Genomic DNA, 20,548 nt, shown 5'->3' on the forward strand with positions numbered 1-20,548 from the left:
TGGTCTCCTCACCAGTTCTCTTTTGTCCAATGTAATCAGAAGAAATTCAAATCAAATAAACATCTACTGTGTTTCTATATTAATTTCAAGGAAAGATTTTACGTTGAAACAAAATTTAATTTGAGGACAAACTGTTCTGTTTGCTTTTCAAAAAACACAATCAATAAAACATTACCATTGTAATTATCAATCATTACATTATATATAACATTACTTATTTCTAAAACAGTATACACAAAGGAATCTGCTCAATGTTCATCAGTTTGTAAAAAAAGAAGAATTTCACAAAAAAGGAATTTTATCGTGCATTTAAATGTCTCCAGGTGTATCTGATATCTTGATAGGATTTTTAACTCAATGTCCTGTTAAAGTTGATTCTTCCTTACAGAGACAACTCCTATCTTACATTAAGCGTTTTGGGCTTAATTAAACCCTTCTTCAGTTGTTCAGATGTAGATAACAGATCTGATCAATGATTCATCTAAAAGTAATAGAGAATATGTTTGTGTTACTACTTGTGATTATTTCTCAAACAATCTTGATTTTACTATTTTCTCAGCAACAGCTAATCACCAACCTTTTGAAGTGTGTCTAATCTGTGACACAATGTCTTGGGTGATTCCGTTTCATGTGTTTTTGTTTGTTTGCTCTTTTTCTGCTACAACTCGTGTCCATTCTGAAAATGAAGGACACTCTTCAGTAAAGAGAAATCTGCGTCCATATTGCTTATTAGTATTGTACATTGTTGTGACATAAAGTGGAACCAGTCGCTGTAATAGCGCTGGGTCCCACTCTTATGTCACTAATTTCTTGTAGGTGAGTAAAAATGCTTTCTGTTCTATTCCTTTTTAAATAGACTCACCACAAGGGCGTATCATTGTGCATTCGTAGTATGTGCCGGATGCCAGATGTTATTTAGTTGCAAACACTCGGTGTCTGTTGTCACCAGTGTCGATAACACTGTGCGGTTATGTCGGTGTAATGGTGTAATCTTCCTGCAAAGACATGTGTATGTCCGTGTTAGTCGATCCTTGTAAATAATCTACAGTTTTCATGTAGAATTCTGGATTGTACGCGATCTTACCCGTGGGTCCCGCGCCTCACTCTCTTGCCGGTTCTGTCTCCCCTTGCGTCTGCTGCATTCTCTGGTCGCTGTTTTTCGGGTCGCTTAGCAACCAGGAAACTAGTCCTTCTTCTATTGCTACTCCATAGTCTGTGTATGTCCCAGTCATACCGCCATCTTGGCCGTATTGCTCACTCAGTATATATGACTTGTATTGCTCACTGAGTATCTGTTAATGAGACAAAGTTTGACAGAATTTGCTGGATATAGTCGCTTCAGTTTCCTCTCTCTTACTGTCCATCCAGATTGTATGAAGCAATGTCTTTTCATATAACGGTCTGTTTCTTCCCATTTTCATCATTGATTAGAATTGATTTTGCTTCATAAAAAACAGTTCATATCCCATTCATGGTTCATTCCATGGGGGTGCATGCTGTCTAATTTTTCAATCCAGTAGATTTCTCTTTGTTGCAAACGCTTTGTCATATTCCCTCCTCTCCTGGGTAAAGTGACACGTTCAAGGATAATGAATTGAATCTGGGCAATGGAATGTTTCAATTCTTTAAAGTGTTGTGACACTGGCGATTTTGTCGACTGTTGCCTGATATTTGATTTGTATTCTCCCCACTTTGTTTTCGCTTTCCTGCTGGTAAATCCAACATAATAGACTACGCATGGGCATTTAATGCCATATATCACATTCATCGTACCACATGTAGATGTGTGAGTTAGCGCAATCTTATGCCCCTGACGTGGGTGATTGATGTAATTCCCCTTGATCACATTGTTACAGCAATTACAGTTGTTACATGGAAGGCTAGATCTTCTGGTTAGATTTTACATGAACAAAGTCTGATTTAATTAAGTGATCCTGTATGGATCTACTCTTACTGTAGGCAAATAATGGTGGATTTGGAAATAGAGCTGACAGAGTTGGATCCATACTTAATAATTTCCAATGTTTCTTGATGATTCTTTTGATACTGTTGCTTTGTTGAGAGTAAGTTGTGAGATAAACCAATTCTGTCTCTTTATTTTTGATTTTCGGTTTTAAGACTTCTGTCCTTGGTGTGTTCTTCACCTTTGTAGCATGCTTCTTTACTGTTTCTTCTGTATATCCTCTGAATAGGAATTTCTTTGTTAAGTCAATTGCTTTCTTGTCACATTCTTCCTCATTGGAGATAATCAGAGTAAAAATTGACTCAACAGAATACTTTCTATGGTGTTCTTTGGATGAAAGCTGGATGCTAACAATAAGCTGTTTCTGTCGGTTGATTTCATGAAGACTGTAGTTTCATGTTTATCTGATTCTAGATATATTAATACATCTAAGAATTCTATTGTCGTTCTGCTTGTTTTATGTGTGAATTTGATCCTTGTTGCTAAGGTGTTCATAAAGCTGAAACATTCATCAAGTTCTTTTTCTGTGCCACTCCATACTCCAAAAAGGCCATCTATAAATCTCACTGGGAATTTTAAGTTGTTCCTCCATTTAGGATTAGTTAGAATTTGGGTTTCCTCCAGGTATGACATGTAAGTATTGCCATAACTCGGTGCCATTGCGGCCCCCATGGATGTTCCGGCAATTTGTATAAAAAAGCGATCTTGGAACATGAAGAAATTATTTTTCAATACTATGTCCAATAGTTTCAGTATGAAAAGACGGTCTCCCTTCACTGTTTCTCTTGTGTTTAGTAATAGCCATTCCATCGCTTCTAATCCTGCGTGATGAGTTATGTTGGTGTAGAGACTCGTAACGTCCATAGTAAACAAATGTCTTTGGTTCCTTCAAATTTTATAGATTCAAGTTTTTGAAGAAAATGATTGGTATCCTTGATGTATGTTGTAGCTTTCTGTGTCAATGGTTGATTTATCTTGTCAATATATTGAGCAAGAGATTCCAAGAGGCTATTGTTTGCTGCAATAATAGGCCATCCTGGTGGATCTTCCAGACTCTTGTGAATTTTGGGTAAAATGTAAATTACGGGTGTTATTGGATGTAAATTATTGAGAAACATTTTGGTTTTGAGTTATGATCTCATCTTTTTCTGCTTCATCCAACCTTTTTTTTATTATTTCCCGTATCCGTTCTGTTGGGTCTGTATAAATCTCTAGATATGTGTCTTGATCATTCAATTGACATTCTACTTCATTCTTCTATTTGATGGTGTCCAATATGACCAATGCCCCACCCTTGTCGGCTGGTTTGATAGTCAGATCTGGATTCTGCCAAAGTCTATCTAATACTTGTTTCTCTCGATTAGTTAGATTAGATTTATTCCTCTTTTGAAACTTAATCTTATTAAAGTCATTTAAAACCAATTTCTGAAATGCATCAAGTACCATATTTTGAGTCATCTAAAAGTAATAGAGAATATGTTTAAGCCCGAAACGCATAATGTAAGATAGGAGTTGTCTCTGTAAGGAAGAATCAACTTTAACAGGACATTGAGTTAAAAATCCTGTCAAGATATCAGATACACCTGGAGACATTTAAATGCACGATAAAGTTCCTTTTTTGTGAAATTCTTCTTTTTTTTACAAACTGATGAACATTGAGCAGATTCCTTTGTGTATACTGTTTTAGAAAGAAGTAATGTTATATATAATGTAATGATTGATAATTACAATGGTAATGTTTTATTAATTGTGGTTTTTGAAAAGCAAACAGAACAGTTTGTCCTAAAATTAAATTTTGTTTCAACGTAAAATCTTTCCTTGAAATTAATATAGAAACAAGTAATATGTTTATTTGATTTGAATTTCTTCCGATTACATCGGACAAAAGTGTGCCTTTGTCATCGCTTCTCGAGCACTACGAGAAGCCATCATTTCACATATATTTTAGTCTGGTAGCACAGACTCAACAAGATGCACCTAAATCTAGTTAATACAACGTGAATAGTAAGGAGAAATCACTACAATTACCGAATCAGAATAAGAGTGAGTGCACCTTCACACTTTATACTCCTCAAAAGTTCTTCCAAATCTAACGACGCTATCTCTTTACTTACACCCATGCTTGTAGAAGGGGCTTGTGCGACCTCGTCCTCCTCTACGCTTTTCTCTCTCTCTTCATCTTCTAACATTGTGTCATCACTGTTATCACCTTCATCTACTCTGTCTCCAAAATCTAGTCTTGCAAGGGTACTCGTCCTATATGTCCCACTGATCACCTCCTCCAATAAATTCCTTCCTCCGTCCTGCGGAGACCCTCCTCTACTCCCCTTCATGCTACTGGTGCCATCTGTAAGGAAGGCATGGTATCAACAGTAAGACAGACACAAGTGACCACAGTTCAACAGTGTTAATTGAACTTCCCTAATGGTGTGATAAATGCCTAACACTAAATCTGCAGATGGGAGCAAGCTACTACCATCAAATAATAATAGTGCAGTCCTACTGGAGTCTCGCCAAAGTTAAAAGGTCTATACTAAAAACACCTATTGCCAATCCTTACCGCTAAATGCAAATAGTGTCAGGTATTGTACATGAAAAAGAAGGAAGTGTTCACAAAATTATATATCAGGATGTTCAGGCCATTGGCCTACCTTACCCACGTTTTCAGCATGAGGCAAGGTGGTTCACTCAACCAAAGCACACACTCTGGCTTCTTCGGTACGAAGATGCAGTTCTACTACCAGCATCAGGGCCTTTGGTACTATGAGAAACCTGAAGGGGTCTCACTCACTAGTCCCTGGGGATCTGTCATCCAGGTGGCCAGGACATGGCCATCGCTATTGGATCCAGTTCCTGAGGGTGGACCAGTGTGGGAGGATCACCTGGATAAGGGGTCTTCTGGGAATGGAAGTGGGACACTGAAGGTTGAGACGTGGTATCCCCTTACTTGTGACACCTTTTCCTCATCCTGCCCAGTAGGATATTTAGAAACTCTACACCCCCCTTTCCCAACATGTACATTTTCTCACACCGTGAGCGAAAATGTATTAAGACCAGAGCCATTAAACTGACATGCCCAACACAAGGGTCAGGCAGAGTCAGGCAACTGCTAACACCTACACACATCTGACTGCCCTTTCCCTTCCCCACAGGGATAAAAGGTGGAACACGGGAGCACACTCTGAGCAAGGCTGAACGCACAAGGAAGCAGCTATTCCAGGATGGCAGTTCAAACGGAGGAGAAAGGTGGCAATACCTGAAAGGATGTCAAGGAGAGAGTAGCCCTTTCCCTTTTCAACCCAGACCCATGAAGCCTCCATCAAAGGAAACATAAGGGCGGGAATCGCAGCTGACGAATGGTGTGACGGATGTCAGCGGTAGATGAAACCCTCCTGCACTGATAGCCAGGGTGGGGAGATGCAACCGTGGTACCGTACTTGACTGCAGCAGCAAAACAAATTCCAATGAGTTCAGCACAGCCGGTGAGTTGGAAGAAGCTGATAGAAGACGCGACTGTGTTAGGTTCAAGGTTCCAGTGGCAACATTAAGAAGATTAATAGACAGAGGTCTTTTTGTTAACAAACTTGGAACCAGAGACAGAGTGGTCTGGCGCCGCGTGGGCCCTCATTCGAGGGTCTTTAGCTGGTACCCTTCTCCTGAACAAAGAGAATGTGGAATTAAAACTATATTGAAACTACAAGAACCAAGAGGGCATAAGGAAGGCTAGCATAAGGTGTCAAGGTGGTAATACAAGGGTGAAGCCAAAACCCTTGTACAATCGAAAGCCGTTGACACGTTGCAAACGTTTTGACAGTTGTGAAATTGTGATCCCGTCTGAGGGAATTGTGAAGGCGTTTGCACCCGGCTGAGGGGAACGCTGTACGAACTGTGATTTTGTGAAGCCCGCACTTGCCATAGGCTGTTACACTTCAGACTTCCCCGCGGGCATCCTTGCAGAATACAACTTCTTTACAGGCTCCTCTGTGGTCCAGGTACAAGCTACCATGGCGTCTGTACGAACGTCGACGCAGTCGACGCACTGCAGGTACCTGACATGTCTTGTACGTGGAAGACATACAGCAAGCCACGCCCCTCTTACTACTATAAAACCACCGTCTTCCAAGGGGCTCGTTGCTGCTAATTAGCGTTACCAGCTACACGCGGTTTCATCCGTTTCCTCTTCGTGTCTCCCTACACGAATCCTTATCTGAACTCCTGGTTTTGACCTTTTGCCTGAATTTTGGATTGCTTCGTCTCCTCCCTTATTCTTGTCATGATCATCTGGTTGTTGGACTCGGAACGCTACTGGATACGGCCCTCTTCTGTGTCTTGCGGTTCTTCCCTGGTTGCCGCTCTGCACATCAATTTGCTGTCTACATCCGGACCATCTCAACAACTACTCAACTATACTCGTGTACTCAGGTACATATCTATTGTTTTCCATGGACATTGTCTTCTGTTGGATTCTGGGACATTGAGTGACTTTCCTGTGAGATTGCTCTTTAGTGCATATGAACGCTTTCCTGAACTGCACCTACCCGGCACTAGTGCGTCCCTCGTGCCGTTTGGGTTTACTTACCTATACTTACTTCCCTGTTTGTTATTTTCTCCTGTCGTTGTCTTCAGAATCCTGGACTCCTCTTACTCCATTTATCTTTACTCAGGTCAGTTGTTATCAATTCTATAGCTAAAGTGGGAACCGATATTGATTTAGATCAATTCCACTCATTCGTGTTATTCTTTGTAGATTATCCCAGGGAAACGCAACTCCACTCCAATATTCATATAGGTAGTTGTCCAATTATTTCAACTGTTCTAATCACTTGTTTAACATCAACACTGTCTAATATCTTGGTATCCTTTTGCAGCATTGGTATTGGTGGTGTGTGTTCTCCCCGCTCTTTTACTCAATTGACACCTCTGTCTGTTCTAACTGAAACAGCAGAGAGGTACATTGTGGAAAAGAGCCCCTCTTTGAGGCAACCTGAGTCTTGTACTCAGGGGAGCTGGGATGGAAGGCTGAATTCGGAATTCTATACTACCAACACCTCCAAGGTCGTGTTCTCCGCATCTTCGGCCTATTCGGAGTGGTGAGTAACAGAATTAGCAGCCTTGTGATGCTTTGAATCAAATCGTGCAAATGGTCACGGATCTACGTACCGACTTGACCAATGCACAAGAAGCACTGCGCCAACGCATGGACACCATTCAGTCTTTGGTTACCACACCACCGTCACAGATGGCTGGTGCCGGAGCTACAGCATTCGGTTCAGGGTTTCCACCTCCACAGCAGGAATCAAATCCGATCATGCTTACAACCCAGTTCCCGCTAGCTCCTCCTGAACGCTTCCTAGGCGACTCTAAACAATACCGAACCTTCATCAATCAATGCAAATTGCATTTTCTGTGTCGCCCGCCTCATTTCCCACATCTACAACCAAAGCGGCTTTTGTTTTGTCTCATTTGGGAGGCACTGCAGCTGCATGGGCTAACCCGTTGTTGGAATCTAATAGTCATGTTCTTTACAATTGTGATGCCCTTCTTGCTATGATGAGTAAAGTATTTGATACACGTTATACTACTCAAGCTACTGATCTGGAACTCTTAAAACATCGACAAGTAAACAATTCTTTATTGGTTTATTTGGCACGATTCAATCAGTTGGCAGCAGAGACTGACTGGCCTGAAGAAAAGAAGACAGCTGTCTTCTATCAAGGTCTCTCAGATGAACTAAAGGACATCCTCTCCACTGTTCCTGTGGTTCCCGCAGCATTCGGGGAACTACTAGATTTAGTCCTTCAGATTGATGCTTGTAAGTCTGAAAGACGCGGTGAAAAGAAAACAGCATTATTCAGCTCGGTTGCAGCAGAGGCCTCATCTCCATCATCTCCTGCGCCTGAACCTATGCAGATTGGGGTGGTTAGGGGACCGCTTACCCCTGCTCAACGAGAATATCGTCGACCACACAATCTCTGCATGTATTGTAGGGCCTCTGATCACTTGTTACCTGAATGTACCAAAAAACCTAAACGAAAGGCGGGAAACACCAAATCCCGACAGTAGACAGAGTCCCTATGTCGGGAAACTCACCCTTGGACTCTACTGTACAGAATCCGAGTCATTTAGTTTGCCTACCTGTTACATTTTTTTTAGATCATGGTGCTTTATTCCAGACTACAGCTGTGATCGATTCAGGTGCAACAGGTAATTATGTTGATCAATGTTTTGCCACCATGTCAAAAATACCATTAGTTCGCAAAACTATCCCTGAAACAGTGAATGCAGTGGATGGTTCACTTCTTGTCTCAGGAATGGTAACTCACCAAACAGTTCCACTCCATATGAGTACTGATGAAGGCCATACTGTAGACATATCATTTGATATCATTAAAGCACCAGCCTACAAAGTTATTCTGGGCATTCCATGGTTGAAACTTCATAATCCTGCCATCGACTGGTCGACATCTCAGATTCAGTTCCCTTCCAATATGTGCAATACTCGATGTACTACATTACTCGGTATTACCCATGATAGTCCAGTCAGGGCGCTAGTTTCACCTACTATGCATATCGGAGCTGTCTCTAAAAACGTATCCTCTGTGATACCTTCGCAATATACAGATTATACAGATGTTTTTGACAAAGGGATGGCGGAGACTGTACCCCCTCATAGAGCTTATGATTGTCCAATAGACCTAATTCCGGGAGTAAAAATATCATCCGGCAGAGTGTACTCCCTCACTCTCAAGGAAGACGAAGTTCTTAAAGATTACATAGACAAGGCTTTGTCCATGGGATTTATTTGTTCTTCCAAATCACCTATTTCATCACCACTTTTCTTTGTCCCTAAGAAGGAAGGGGATCTATGTCCTTGTATAGATTATCGTGCTTTGAATGCAGCAACCATTAAAAACCAGTATCCTCTTCCTCTGATTTCTGTCCTTCTTGACGAGTTGGGTTCTTCCAAAATATTCACTAAGCTTGATCTCAGAGGAGCTTACAATCTCGTCTGCATGAGAGGGGGGACGAATGGAAGACCGCATTTAAAACACGTTACGGTCTATTTGAATATCTTGTCATGCCTTTTGGGTTATGTAATGCCCCGGCCACCTTTCAAGCTTTCATGAACGATCTGTTTTACGACATTCTTGATCAATTTGTTGTTGTCTACCTGGATGACATTTTGATTTACTCTCAAAACCAGGAAGACCACGAAAAACATGTCAAGATAGTACTCCAAAGTCTGAGAGAACATAGATTGTTCGTTAAAGCCGAAAAGTGCATATTTCATGCCTCAGAGGTGGAATTTCTGGGATATGATCTTACTAACAATGGTGTGCGCATGAGTCAATCCAAAATTAGTGCGATCTTGGAATGGCCTGTGCCCAATTCTGTCAAATCATTACAATCATTCCTGGGATTTGCAAACTTTTATAGACGCTTCATCAATGGGTTTTCTGAAATATCTGCACCACTTACCTCTCTGACAAGTGCCAAAGTATCATTTGTATGGTCTTCAGAAGCTCAGAAAGCCTTTGATCAATTAAAATCAGCCTTCACTTCAGCTCCTGTCCTCAAAGATCCTGATTCCGAGCTTCCTTTTTTTGTTGAAGCTGATGCTTCAGGTTATGCCATTGGGGCGGTATTGTCTCAAACCTGTCCACATTCTGGAGAGATTCATCCTGTTGCCTGTTTCTCTCGTAAATTGACAGTTTACGAAAAGAATTATTCCATCACAGAACGCGAACTTTTAGCCATCAGAGATGCATTCTTGGAATGGAGGCATCATCTTTTGGGGGCCAACCACCTTGTAACTGTATACTCTGATCACCGCAGTCTGTTAGCCTTCAAATCTATGAAATGTCTTACGGCTAGACAGGCGCGGTGGCATTTATTCTTTTCACAATACCAATTCGTTATCACATACCGTCCTGCTAAAGCTCAAGTTCCGGCTGATACTCTTTCGCGCTTACATGCGGATGGTCAGTCCCAACAGATCGAAGCTCTTCCTCTTCTACCAAACAAGGTTGTTTGTGGTTGTTTGGTTCAGCCCTCTTTGCGTTCAATCATCCTTGATTGGGTTTCAAAACATCCAAAAGAGATCATTGACCTCAATCTGGAAATCATTCAGGGTATGCCATTCATTCAAGGGCGCGTCTATATACCCTCAGGTCAAGCTAGAGATTTAGCTCTTCAGTGGTCTCACGATTCCTTGATTGCTGCACATCCAGGAAGTCAAAAAACTCTTGAAGCCTTACGGCGTTGGGCTTGGTGGCCTTCCATGCTTCGTGATGTAAAGGATTACATTTTGACTTGTTCCATATGCACTCAGTGTAAAACTTCTAGAGCCAAACCAGTTGGATTGTTGCAACCTCTTCCTGTGCCGTACAAACCTTGGCAGATGCTGTCAATGGATTTCATTGTGGAACTTCCTGACGTTCAGGGCTATGACACTATTTGGGTAATCGTTGATTACTTCACTAAATATGCATTGTTCATACCTTGTTCTGGTTTGCCTGCAGCTCCAGAATTGGCGAAACTGTTCTTGATGAATGTGTTTCGTTTCTTTGGGTTACTCTCGGTTATTGTTTCCGATCGTGGCACGCAATTTACGTCACGATTCTGGAAGGCTCTTACAGTTTCTTTGGGTATTGAGGACAGGTATTCCTCGGCTTACCATCCTCAAACGGATTGGCAGACTGAGAGAACTAATGCTACCATCGAACAGTATCTACGCTGTTTATGCCTTCAGTACTAACAGTCTTGGTTTACTTCTTTACCTTATGCAGAATTTGGATATAACAACTCTATGCATACATCAACTGGAGTTTCTCCCTTTTTTGCCCTGTATGGTGGTCATCCTAGGGCACTTCCACTTGATCCGGTGTTACCGACCATTAATCCTGCAGCAAAAGATTGCATCAGAGATCTCGATAAGATTCATCGGGACGTACGCTGCCATTTACTCCGAGCTCAAGATCGTGCCAAGAAGTATGCCGATGTGCATCGATCACCTGCTCCAGTCTATCACAGTGGCATGAAGGTGTGGTTATCGTCCCGCAATTTGTGAATTGCAGGCAAACGCTCTCTTCTGCCCAAATTTGTGGGACCCTATGTCATTACTGATGTCATCAATCCTGTGGCAGTTAAGCTTTCTCTGCCACGATCTTGGTGCATACATCCAGTCTTTCACGTCTCCTTGATCAAGCCTTTCATCCCTGGGACCCGTCTGCCTACTCGTCCTTTGCCGATCTTGGTGGATGGTGAGGAGGAATATGAGGTCTCGCGTATCCTGGACTTCAGGGTGTCTAGGGGTACGTTGTTCTACCTCGTGGATTGGAACGGGTATGGGCCTGAGGATCGTACTTGGGAGCCACTCTCCAATTTGCATTGTCCGGTTCTTCTGAGGAGCTTCCATTCCGCCAGGGGGTTGCCGGTGTCTTTGGGGGAGGATGCTGTTACACTTCAGACTTCCCCACCGGCATCCTTGCAGAATACAACTTCTTTACAGGCTCCTCTATGGTCCAGGTACAAGCTACCATGACGTCTGTACAAACGTCGACGCAGTCGACGCACTCCAGGTCACCTGACACGTCTTGTACGTGGAAGACATACAGCAAGCCACGCCCCTCTTACTACTATAAAACCACCGTCTTCCAAGGGGCTCGTTGCTGCTAATTAGCGTTACCAGCTACACGCGGTTTCATCTGTTTCCTCTTCGTGTCTCCCTACACGAATCCTTATCTGAACTCCTGGTTTTGACCTTTTGCCTGAATTTTGGATTGCTTCGTCTCCTCCCTTATTCTTGTCGTGATCATCTGGTTGTTGGACTCGAAACGCTACTGGATACGGCTCTCTTCTGTGTCTTGCGGTTCTTCCCTGGTTGCCGCTCTGCACATCAATTTGCTGTGTACATCCGGACCATCTCAACAACTACTCAACTATACTTGTGTACTCAGGTACATATCTATTGTTTTCCATGGACATTGTCTTCTGTTGGATTCTGGGACATTGAGTGACTTTCCTGTGAGATTGCTCTTTAGTGCATATGAACGCTTTCCTGAACTGCACCTACCCGGCACTAGTGCGTACCTCGTGCCGTTCGGGTTTACTTACCTATACTAACTTCCCTGTTTGTTATTTTCTCCTGTCGTTGTCTTCAGAATCCTGGACTCCTCTTACTCCATTTATCTTTACTCAGGTCAGTTGTTATCAATTCTATAGCTAAAGTGGGAACCGATACTGATTTAGATCAATTCCACTCATTCGTGTTATTCTTTGTAGATTATCCCGGGGAAACGCAACTCCACTCCAATATTCATATAGGTAGTTGTCCAATTATTTCAACTGTTCTAATCACTTGTTTAACATCAACACTGTCTAATATCTTGGTATTCTTTTGCAGCATTGGTATTGGCGGTGTGTGTTCTCCCCGCTCTTTTACTCAATTGACACCTCTGTCTGTTCTAACTGAAACAGCAGAGAGGTACATTGTGGAAAAGAGCCCCTCTTTGAGGAAGCCTGAGTCTTGTACTCAGGGGAGCTCGGATGGAAGGCTGAATTCAGAATTCTATACTACCAACACCTCCAAGGTCGTGTTCTCCGCATTTTCGGCCTATTCGGAGTGGTGAGTAACATAGGCTAAGAGAGTGACCCGGGGAGATGTGATCGCCCTTCAGAATTCTCTGTTTAAAATTGACAAGTGCTTTGGAAGGTCTGCTCCCGGATGAGGGGGACCTAACTAAAACTAGATGGTTGTTTAAAAAGACATTGTGCCTCATTATGAGTTTGCCGGTCTGGAAACAAGGGTGCTGGTAAGCTCACCGACACCCTTGTTTCCTGACCGGCAAACTACAACAGTTCTGACCCTGCTGGGCAGATCAGCCACGGTAGGCAGACTCTTCATGGAACTGCCAGCACCACTGGCAATGTTGCTGGTGCTTCTTAGTCCCCACTCCCATGCAGTCTTATGAGTCTCCATGGGAAAGGGGACTAACATTTTACTGGCGGCTGATTTCCTGGGCCGCCAGACTTGTAATGTCCCGGTGGCAGCGGGAAGTCAGACGCTGGTAAAATGTTACGAGTCCAGCGGCAACCCACCGCAAGCACCAGCAGGGTTACTGGGAGACGTTTGAATGTTACAAATGAGGAGATTGTGATTGAAAGGCGGTAGTGAACCCTGACTGAGCGACGTCAAGAGAAAAGCTAAGGAAAGTGAATCCAACATTGTGAAAAAGCTAAGTGAACTACATTGTGACAAGTATGAACCCGACTGAGGGATGTCCACAGTGAGTGGTTGGTCTGAGCTCGACTGAGGGAGGCTGATGATTTAGAGAAGGCTGAGGGGGGTCCAAGGGTGAAGGGTAGTCACCCGAAGTGAAGATTAACAGAAGGAACTTTTGTTTTTGCCATATCAGGCCCTCTGAAGCAAGAGACTTTGCATGAAAAAGGACTTGGGCACAGAATGCCCTGATATTGAGGAAAGGAACTGTAAGTTTGTGCCAGAGAAGCCCAGGATTGTGCTGTGCTGAACAGTCCACCTTGTCCCGTGCTAAAATGACTTATCATTTTGTGAACAGTTTTTTTCTTTTCTTGTGAACATTTTCCCACACTATTTTGTAGCATAGCGGTAAGGATTGGCAATCGTTTATTTTTCGTATAGGTGCTTTTTATTTGACTAGACTGTACTTGGACTGTATTATTATTATTTGATGGTCATAGCTTGCTCCCAACTTAGATTTAGATTTAGATTAGGTGTTTATCTCACCCATTTTACAGTTTATTAACCCCCCTTGAACTGTGATCACTTGTGTCTTACTTTGATACCATGCCTTCCTTACAGTACCCAAGTGCCTTTACTTCGAAGTCTCTTGATCCAGAGGGCCTGATGTACCAAAACAAAACTCAAAGTTCCTTTCCTCTGATACGCACTGAATTCTTGTGATTCACTCTAGGTCCCCCTGAGCCGGGCTCAGATCCCTTTTCATGATCGCTACTGTGGATCCCCCTCTTCTGTTCTCAGATTCCCTGTTTTACAATGTTCAAAGAAGATTTGTTCTTGTGTGACTCACGGTTCACCCCGGATCCCATCAGCCATGCTCAGATCCTTCCACTTACACAATTAGTCTCCCTCAGCTGGGCTCGGACCAATTTCAGTTTGCATTAAACTATCAAAGACTTTCAAATGTGCACAGGGTTTAGCTTGACTCGTTGCAGGACCACTTTGATCCCCAATTTCCCATTTTACAATTGCCAAACCATTGGATACCTAACAGAGACCTTCGAATGAGTACCAACATTGCGCCGGACCACTCTGTCTAGGTATCTTTCTATTATATTTGTGTTGCTTGTTTCATACTTTTCACTCACAGTTCTCTTTAGATTTCTTCATACAATGTTGCCACTTGAAACCTTGGTTCTAACACAGGCTGGTCTGGTATCAGTCCCTCCAACTCACCGGCTGTGCTGTCTTTACTGATGCTGCTTTGTTGTAGGAGTTAAGGACAATGTAAATTCGTTCCTCCCCACCTTGGTTATCGACGTGGGAGAGCCCCAGGTCCCTCTGACACACAATGCAGGTTTCTTCAGCTTTAGACCCGGTATTAAGTTTCTTATCTTCTAAGGTTCGTGACAGTAACTGTCTGAAAAGTTCACTTCCCTCCTTGCAATCCTCTCTGTTTTTGTTTCCTGTCTTTTTCTCTCTCTCCATCTGGGAACATACGCCCCCTACTAGTATCATCAACTTCTTTTTGTCACCTTACCCTTCTTCTTTTGACATCTCATTGTCTCTCTCTGTCCCACTCTTCCTCATTTTTCCTTTCTCTTTCTGCATCTCCTCATCTCTCCCTTTCTCTTTATTCTTCTCACTTTCTCTGTCTGCCTCTCACTTCTTTTCTCGCTCTCGTTCTTGGACTCAATGGGAATGGGGAGGACGGTTGCACCAGCACCATTCCTGAATGGTGCCGGTGCATCCGTCAAGATCTGCGAGCAGGTGCTGTTCCGCCCGCCAGGTCAGACCTGGCGGGCTGAAAGGCACCCGCTCACAGACCTCGGAGTATGCAGGTCCGGTAACAACAGTGCCTATAGCTTACCGGCACCGTTGTTACCGGACCGGCACACTCATAATGAGGCCCATCATCTCTACAATATGTAATTTGCTGGCACCTTACTTCATGGGCGGCATAACATTAGAGAGTCTGCTTGGTTGGCTTCTTACTAACCAACCTTGGACAATTGCCAGGTAGTCAAGACATGAGTCAAACAGGAATAGGGGAAGAGTGGTCAACTGACTGCTTTCCTTTCAATTAAAGAATATACCATCCTCATTTCTAGGTCAGGATCCAGGGTGATGTCTTTGTATTTGCCATTGTGTGGCGTCTTGTGTCTGGGGATACATGTAAGGAGTCAGGCAGGTGTCTTATCTGTGCTTGTTGCTAATGAATAGACAGTGTTCTTCAATTATGGGTCACGTGTGATGTAACTGTCTTTGGAATGATTTCACCGTGCATTTATTAGGATTTTAGCTAATATCAATGTGAGTGCTATAGTTTATTTTACCTCTGAGGACACTCTTGAGTTATTCTTCAATAAGTCATTTGGCATATAATTGTCCTGTACCTGATTTACAGAGGCTGGTAATTAATCTGAAAATATATGGCTTGCATCTTGGGAATCGTTATCGCGTACATTCTCTCTGTCGTTCCTATCCTTCCTATTCATGGTAACCTTGTCTTGGTTTGCTAGCCACTTTCTGAGTTCTGCACGGATCGGTCTGTTGCTATTTCAGCATTTTGAGTTCTCGTGATGCCTTGAGGCCTTTCGTTTACTTAAACATGTGTTGTGGCTTCCATCTTGGAAAAGATGGCTGCCCATTACTGTTGCATTTCTATGTTGCATTTAGCTTATACATTGCTTATGTTAGTATTCTTCATGTCTTATGGGAGTCATGTTAATATTCTTCATGTATAAATGCATGTGTTAACTAGTGTTCGCGTTCTTCATGTTGAGTCCACATTTGCTTTGTGTCTAATGCATGCACATTATTGTTACAATGTTGGTTTGGTTACTCGTGCCATCTTTATTGTTAGACTGTGTCCATCTCCTACGGTACCTTCCTGGGATAAGGGTGGTTTGGTTGTTTTAGTGAGTATCGTTTCTCACCTGTGAAATATTGAACAGGGGGAGGGGCAAAAGCCATGGATGATGTATTCATCTGCCTCCCAAAACAAAAATGTATATGGAATCACATTTGCTTGTGAGCAGCTCAGGATGCTCCGGGCATCTTCAGATTTGCTTCACCGCTATGCTTTGTGAGTGAAGTATGAAGATGCAGATATGAGTGAGTCACTGCAGCTCCTCAGTCGCTCCAGTGCAAATGTTTGGGATTCAAGCTCTTAGAGAACAACCAGGATTACGGGATATAAAGAACAGAAACACAAACAGCTGGAAATGAACATGTCCCACAACTCTAATCTGATGGCATGGCAGTACTTAATTTTCCACTGTTTTTCAATATTCTCGTGTAAAGTCCGTAATTAGGAGCTGGGGGCCGAGTCTACGAGAGAGTTTACAATGTGCAGGCAGAGATGCACCGCAGGAGAAAAAGGGATTATCCACTTTTTGCCCACAGCGCGTGTCGCAGGCAATACTGTGTTTTCCGGCAGTGCCCTGCTGTGTCACTGATTACTTGCTCTTCCTGTGACGTCCCTCCATTTTGGACGTGCGCGCGTCTCTTTGATTCACTCTGCGCCACCTTTTCGTTTTTGCATTAGGGAACGTTAGGGCAAATCTTAGACGCTCACCAAGGGTCTGTTATAGAATGTCCTGGGAGCACGTCGCCAGTACGTGGGGATGCATTTTGTTTGTATTTTTGTGTGGTGTTTTCTAGGCTGCGTCCCGCAGGCAAGACAGATAGATTTACGTGAAAGCCGTTGCACTTCTGGGATGGTCTTGAAAATACCTGGATGAGGCGGTAATTGGATTGCAGTTGCGCAAGCCTCGCTTCGCAGTTTATAAAATAGCTAGGCTGGTCCATGTGTCCATGACCAATATCTAAACAGGGAATAAATGCGTATGTCGTCTCCAACTGTTCAAGAGTTCATTGGGTAATCCATTTCCGTAAAAATCTTGCATAGCCTGTGCTTAGTGGGCGGAGATTGTAAAAATATCTAAAATAAAATCAGAATTTTGAAAATTGAATACCCATTTCATCTCATTTGTCGTTTGACACCTTTTGTTCTCAAACGTGTAAATGCTCTGTTTTATACGACACATTGCACACCAAAGTGCAGTTGGGGCAACACTTTGGGCCTGACTCATGCAAGTGTTTTATAATGGCGCAATCCCATAGGAGAACGTTCCATAATGTAAGGCTGCTTGTGCATGTGGGCAAGAATGCTCCCTTCCATGGGCGAGTGTTGTAAACTCTAGTTCAACCATGGTCTGGCTCAGGGGCGTTGCTAGAGGGGCGCTAAGGGGGCTATAGCCCCTGATCTTTTGGTTGTAGCCCCGGATAGAATCTCAGGAACTACAGCCAAAAGACTAGCTAGCCCCCAGTCCCAACAGTTCCGACATCAGCGTAGCCCTGGGTCTTTTCCAGACCTAGCAACTCCCCTGGTCTTGCTGTAAAGTGCAATTGAGCCTTGAGGACAGGAAGTGCACCTGTAGCCATGATGACCCCAGTTGTTGGCATCTGTGCAGCACTTTCCACCTAGTTCGTTCTGACTCTTCCCAGAGTCGCTGAGAAGTCTGGCTTTGCTCTTATGTGGAGAAAGGGCTGTGTGAAGATTCAGTTAGTCACACAACAACACCCAAAAAAGGTCAGTCTGCAGAGTATATTTACTGAAAAGAATACTTTTTATTTTAAAGTCAAGCATTACAAAATATCTAATGCAGTTAAGTAGTAAAAAACGGATAGAAGTATTATAAAAACAAAGTAAAGTAAGGCGCCTAGAAAAGATACAGAACTAGTGAAAGCAGCAGTACATAGTTTTACATCTTTTCCCCGCACTAGCAGCCAAAACCTGGAGTGCCCAACCCCCTAGCATCAGACTAGAACCTTCCTATCACAAATTCTGAAAGTCTGTCAAAACCTGGCTCTGTACCAACGAAGACTAACGACCCCCTTTCTTTTCGCTCGATCTTGCGGGATATGCACCTTATTTTGCGTTATCCGGCAAACTCATACCCAGGTAAGAATGTTCTCATGTGAATTTACATCTATGTAACTGTAAGTAATCCTATGTAGATGTCTAACTCTATGCAACCAGTGTTATAAATCTACACGTATGCAACTGTAAAGAAATGTGCTCAGATGCCTCAGGGCTGGGAGCGCTATATAAATAAAATACAATACAATACAATGCATTTGGGTAAGATTCCCAAACAATTTTAAGATCCTTCAATGTATTAGAAAAGTTTGCGCTAGCAAGCAATTCTTTCTAAAATAAAAGTTAAGCAGTTACAAACCAGAACACTGGGCCTCATTTAAAGTTAGGAGATTTTCTTAACAAAACATCGCAGGAGGAATTTACAACCTCCGCTGGTGGTTTTTCTGAAAATGTGCCCAATTCTAACATTTTGTTTTCCTACCCATTTCCACCTACAACATGAAGGTGGAAATGGACACCGTACAGAAGTGGCTCATACCACTACAGTACTTTTACTTCAATGCACACAATGGTTAATTCTCTCTTTTATGTATTACATAGGTAAGGTGGTAAGAAGGGTGTTAGGACAGTTTTTCTGAAGTTCTACCCAACTTCATCAAAACCATTCAACTGACACAGTACAAGACTCCACTCTTAGTATAAGGCTGTACTAACTGAGTTAGTTGGTAGCGTAGACAGAGCAGCCAGGCCTATTTTAGGAGGGAGAGAGGGCGGTAGAATCAGTACAAATGAAGTTGTAATACAAATGGTCCAAAGATATGTTATTAAATGATATGGCATTTATAACGTTTCTATACACAAGTGTTTCAAGGTGCGACGAGGCCTGGGAGGGGAAACGGAGGGAAGACGGAGACAACGATCCTACTAGGCCAGGTGACATTGAGATTGCACAATTCAGGGGAGGGGGAAAGGGGAAAAATGCGGCGGGAAAGGGGAGGGGACAGTGCAGTACATAGAATAAGAGTACGGTAAATAAAGACAATACATAAAAGTGCAGCCAGCAGGTGGTAAGTGCAGCCATCAGGTGTCAAGTGCTAGTCAGGGCTGTAGGGATACAGAACAGTCCCTGAGTGAAAGGGTTGCCAGGGGGGCATTGCAGGTGTGCAACCTGCAGGGAGGGGACCTGGGCCAGAGATCAGGGGGTAGCCAGGTAACCAGTGCAGTTTCAGATTCAGCCCGATCAGCAGGGGAGAGGAGGAGAGTAAGCAGAAGCAAAGAGGAAGGCCTTGAGTTGCTTCCGGAACCAGAGATTATTCTCCTCAAGTCTCAGGGAGGCCAGGAGGCTGTTCCATATCGAGGCCCCAGCAGAAGAAAGAGATCTACCACCAACTCGCTGCTTGCACAAGCGACTGACCCTGAGGGAGTTGGAGGTGGATGAGCAAAGAGCTCGAGAGGGAAGATATTTAGGAAGAGCGAGTTGAAGGCATTGAGGTCCCAGTGCCCAGAAGACCTTGTGGACAATGCTGAGGGATTTGAACTTAATTCCCACCGCTACTGGGAACTAGTGCAGAGATTTCAGTCCTGGAGAGATACGATCCCTGGGCTTGAGGCCAAGAACAAGTCTTGCAGTCCTGTTTTGGATTAGTTGCAGAGGGCGGAGAGTAGAGGCAGGCAGATTGAGAAAGAGGCTTTAGCAGTAGTCCAGCCTAGAGAGGACCAGAGTTCTGGAGACAGTGAGCTTCTGGGGGAAGGAGAGGAAAGGAAGAATACCTCTGAGGAGGTGCAGCTGGTAGTGTGACTTCTTAGAGATGTCAGAGTGTGAGGAGAGAAGGAAAGTCTGGAGTCGAAGATGATCCCAAGGTTTTAAGCCTCACAGGTGGGAGCAGGAAGAGGGCCAAGGGAGGCCAGCCAGAGAGTGACAGGAAAGGAGGGAGCAGGTGTGCCTATGAGGAGAATCTTGGTCTTACTGGCATTAAGGCAGAGATCATTGGCGGCACACTACTCCTAGATAGCAGACAGACAGTCAGAGATGAGAGAAGGAGAAGAAGTGGTGGAAGGGAGCCTGAAAATGAGTTGAGTGTCATCCGCATAGCACTGAAAGTTGGAGCAGAGAGCGGCAATGCAGTGGGCAAGAAGTGCCAGTTATTTGTTGAACAGCCAGCGATAGAGGTTAGACCCCTGGGGAACACCACAGGCAGAGATAGAGATAGAAGAGAGGACGGTCCCAAGTTGGACCTTGCAGGGTTGATCGGAGAGGAAGGAGGTCAGCCAAGCCAAGGCCTGATCGGTGATACCCAGGTGTCAAAGGCAGAAGAGAGATCAAGTAAGATGAGGACACAGGGGGTGTTGAAGTCGAGGTTGGAGATCAGGTCTTCACAGATGTTCAGGAGAGCAGTTTCCATGCTTCTGGCAGCTCTGAAGGCAGACTGATGGTCATGGAGACAACCAACAGATTCAGTGTGAAGATTAACCTGGG

The sequence above is a fragment of the Ambystoma mexicanum genome, chromosome 14 (assembly GCF_040938575.1).
Source record: "Ambystoma mexicanum isolate Mex_15411 chromosome 14, UKY_AmexF1_1, whole genome shotgun sequence".
NCBI classification, from domain to species: Eukaryota; Metazoa; Chordata; class Amphibia; order Caudata; family Ambystomatidae; genus Ambystoma; species Ambystoma mexicanum.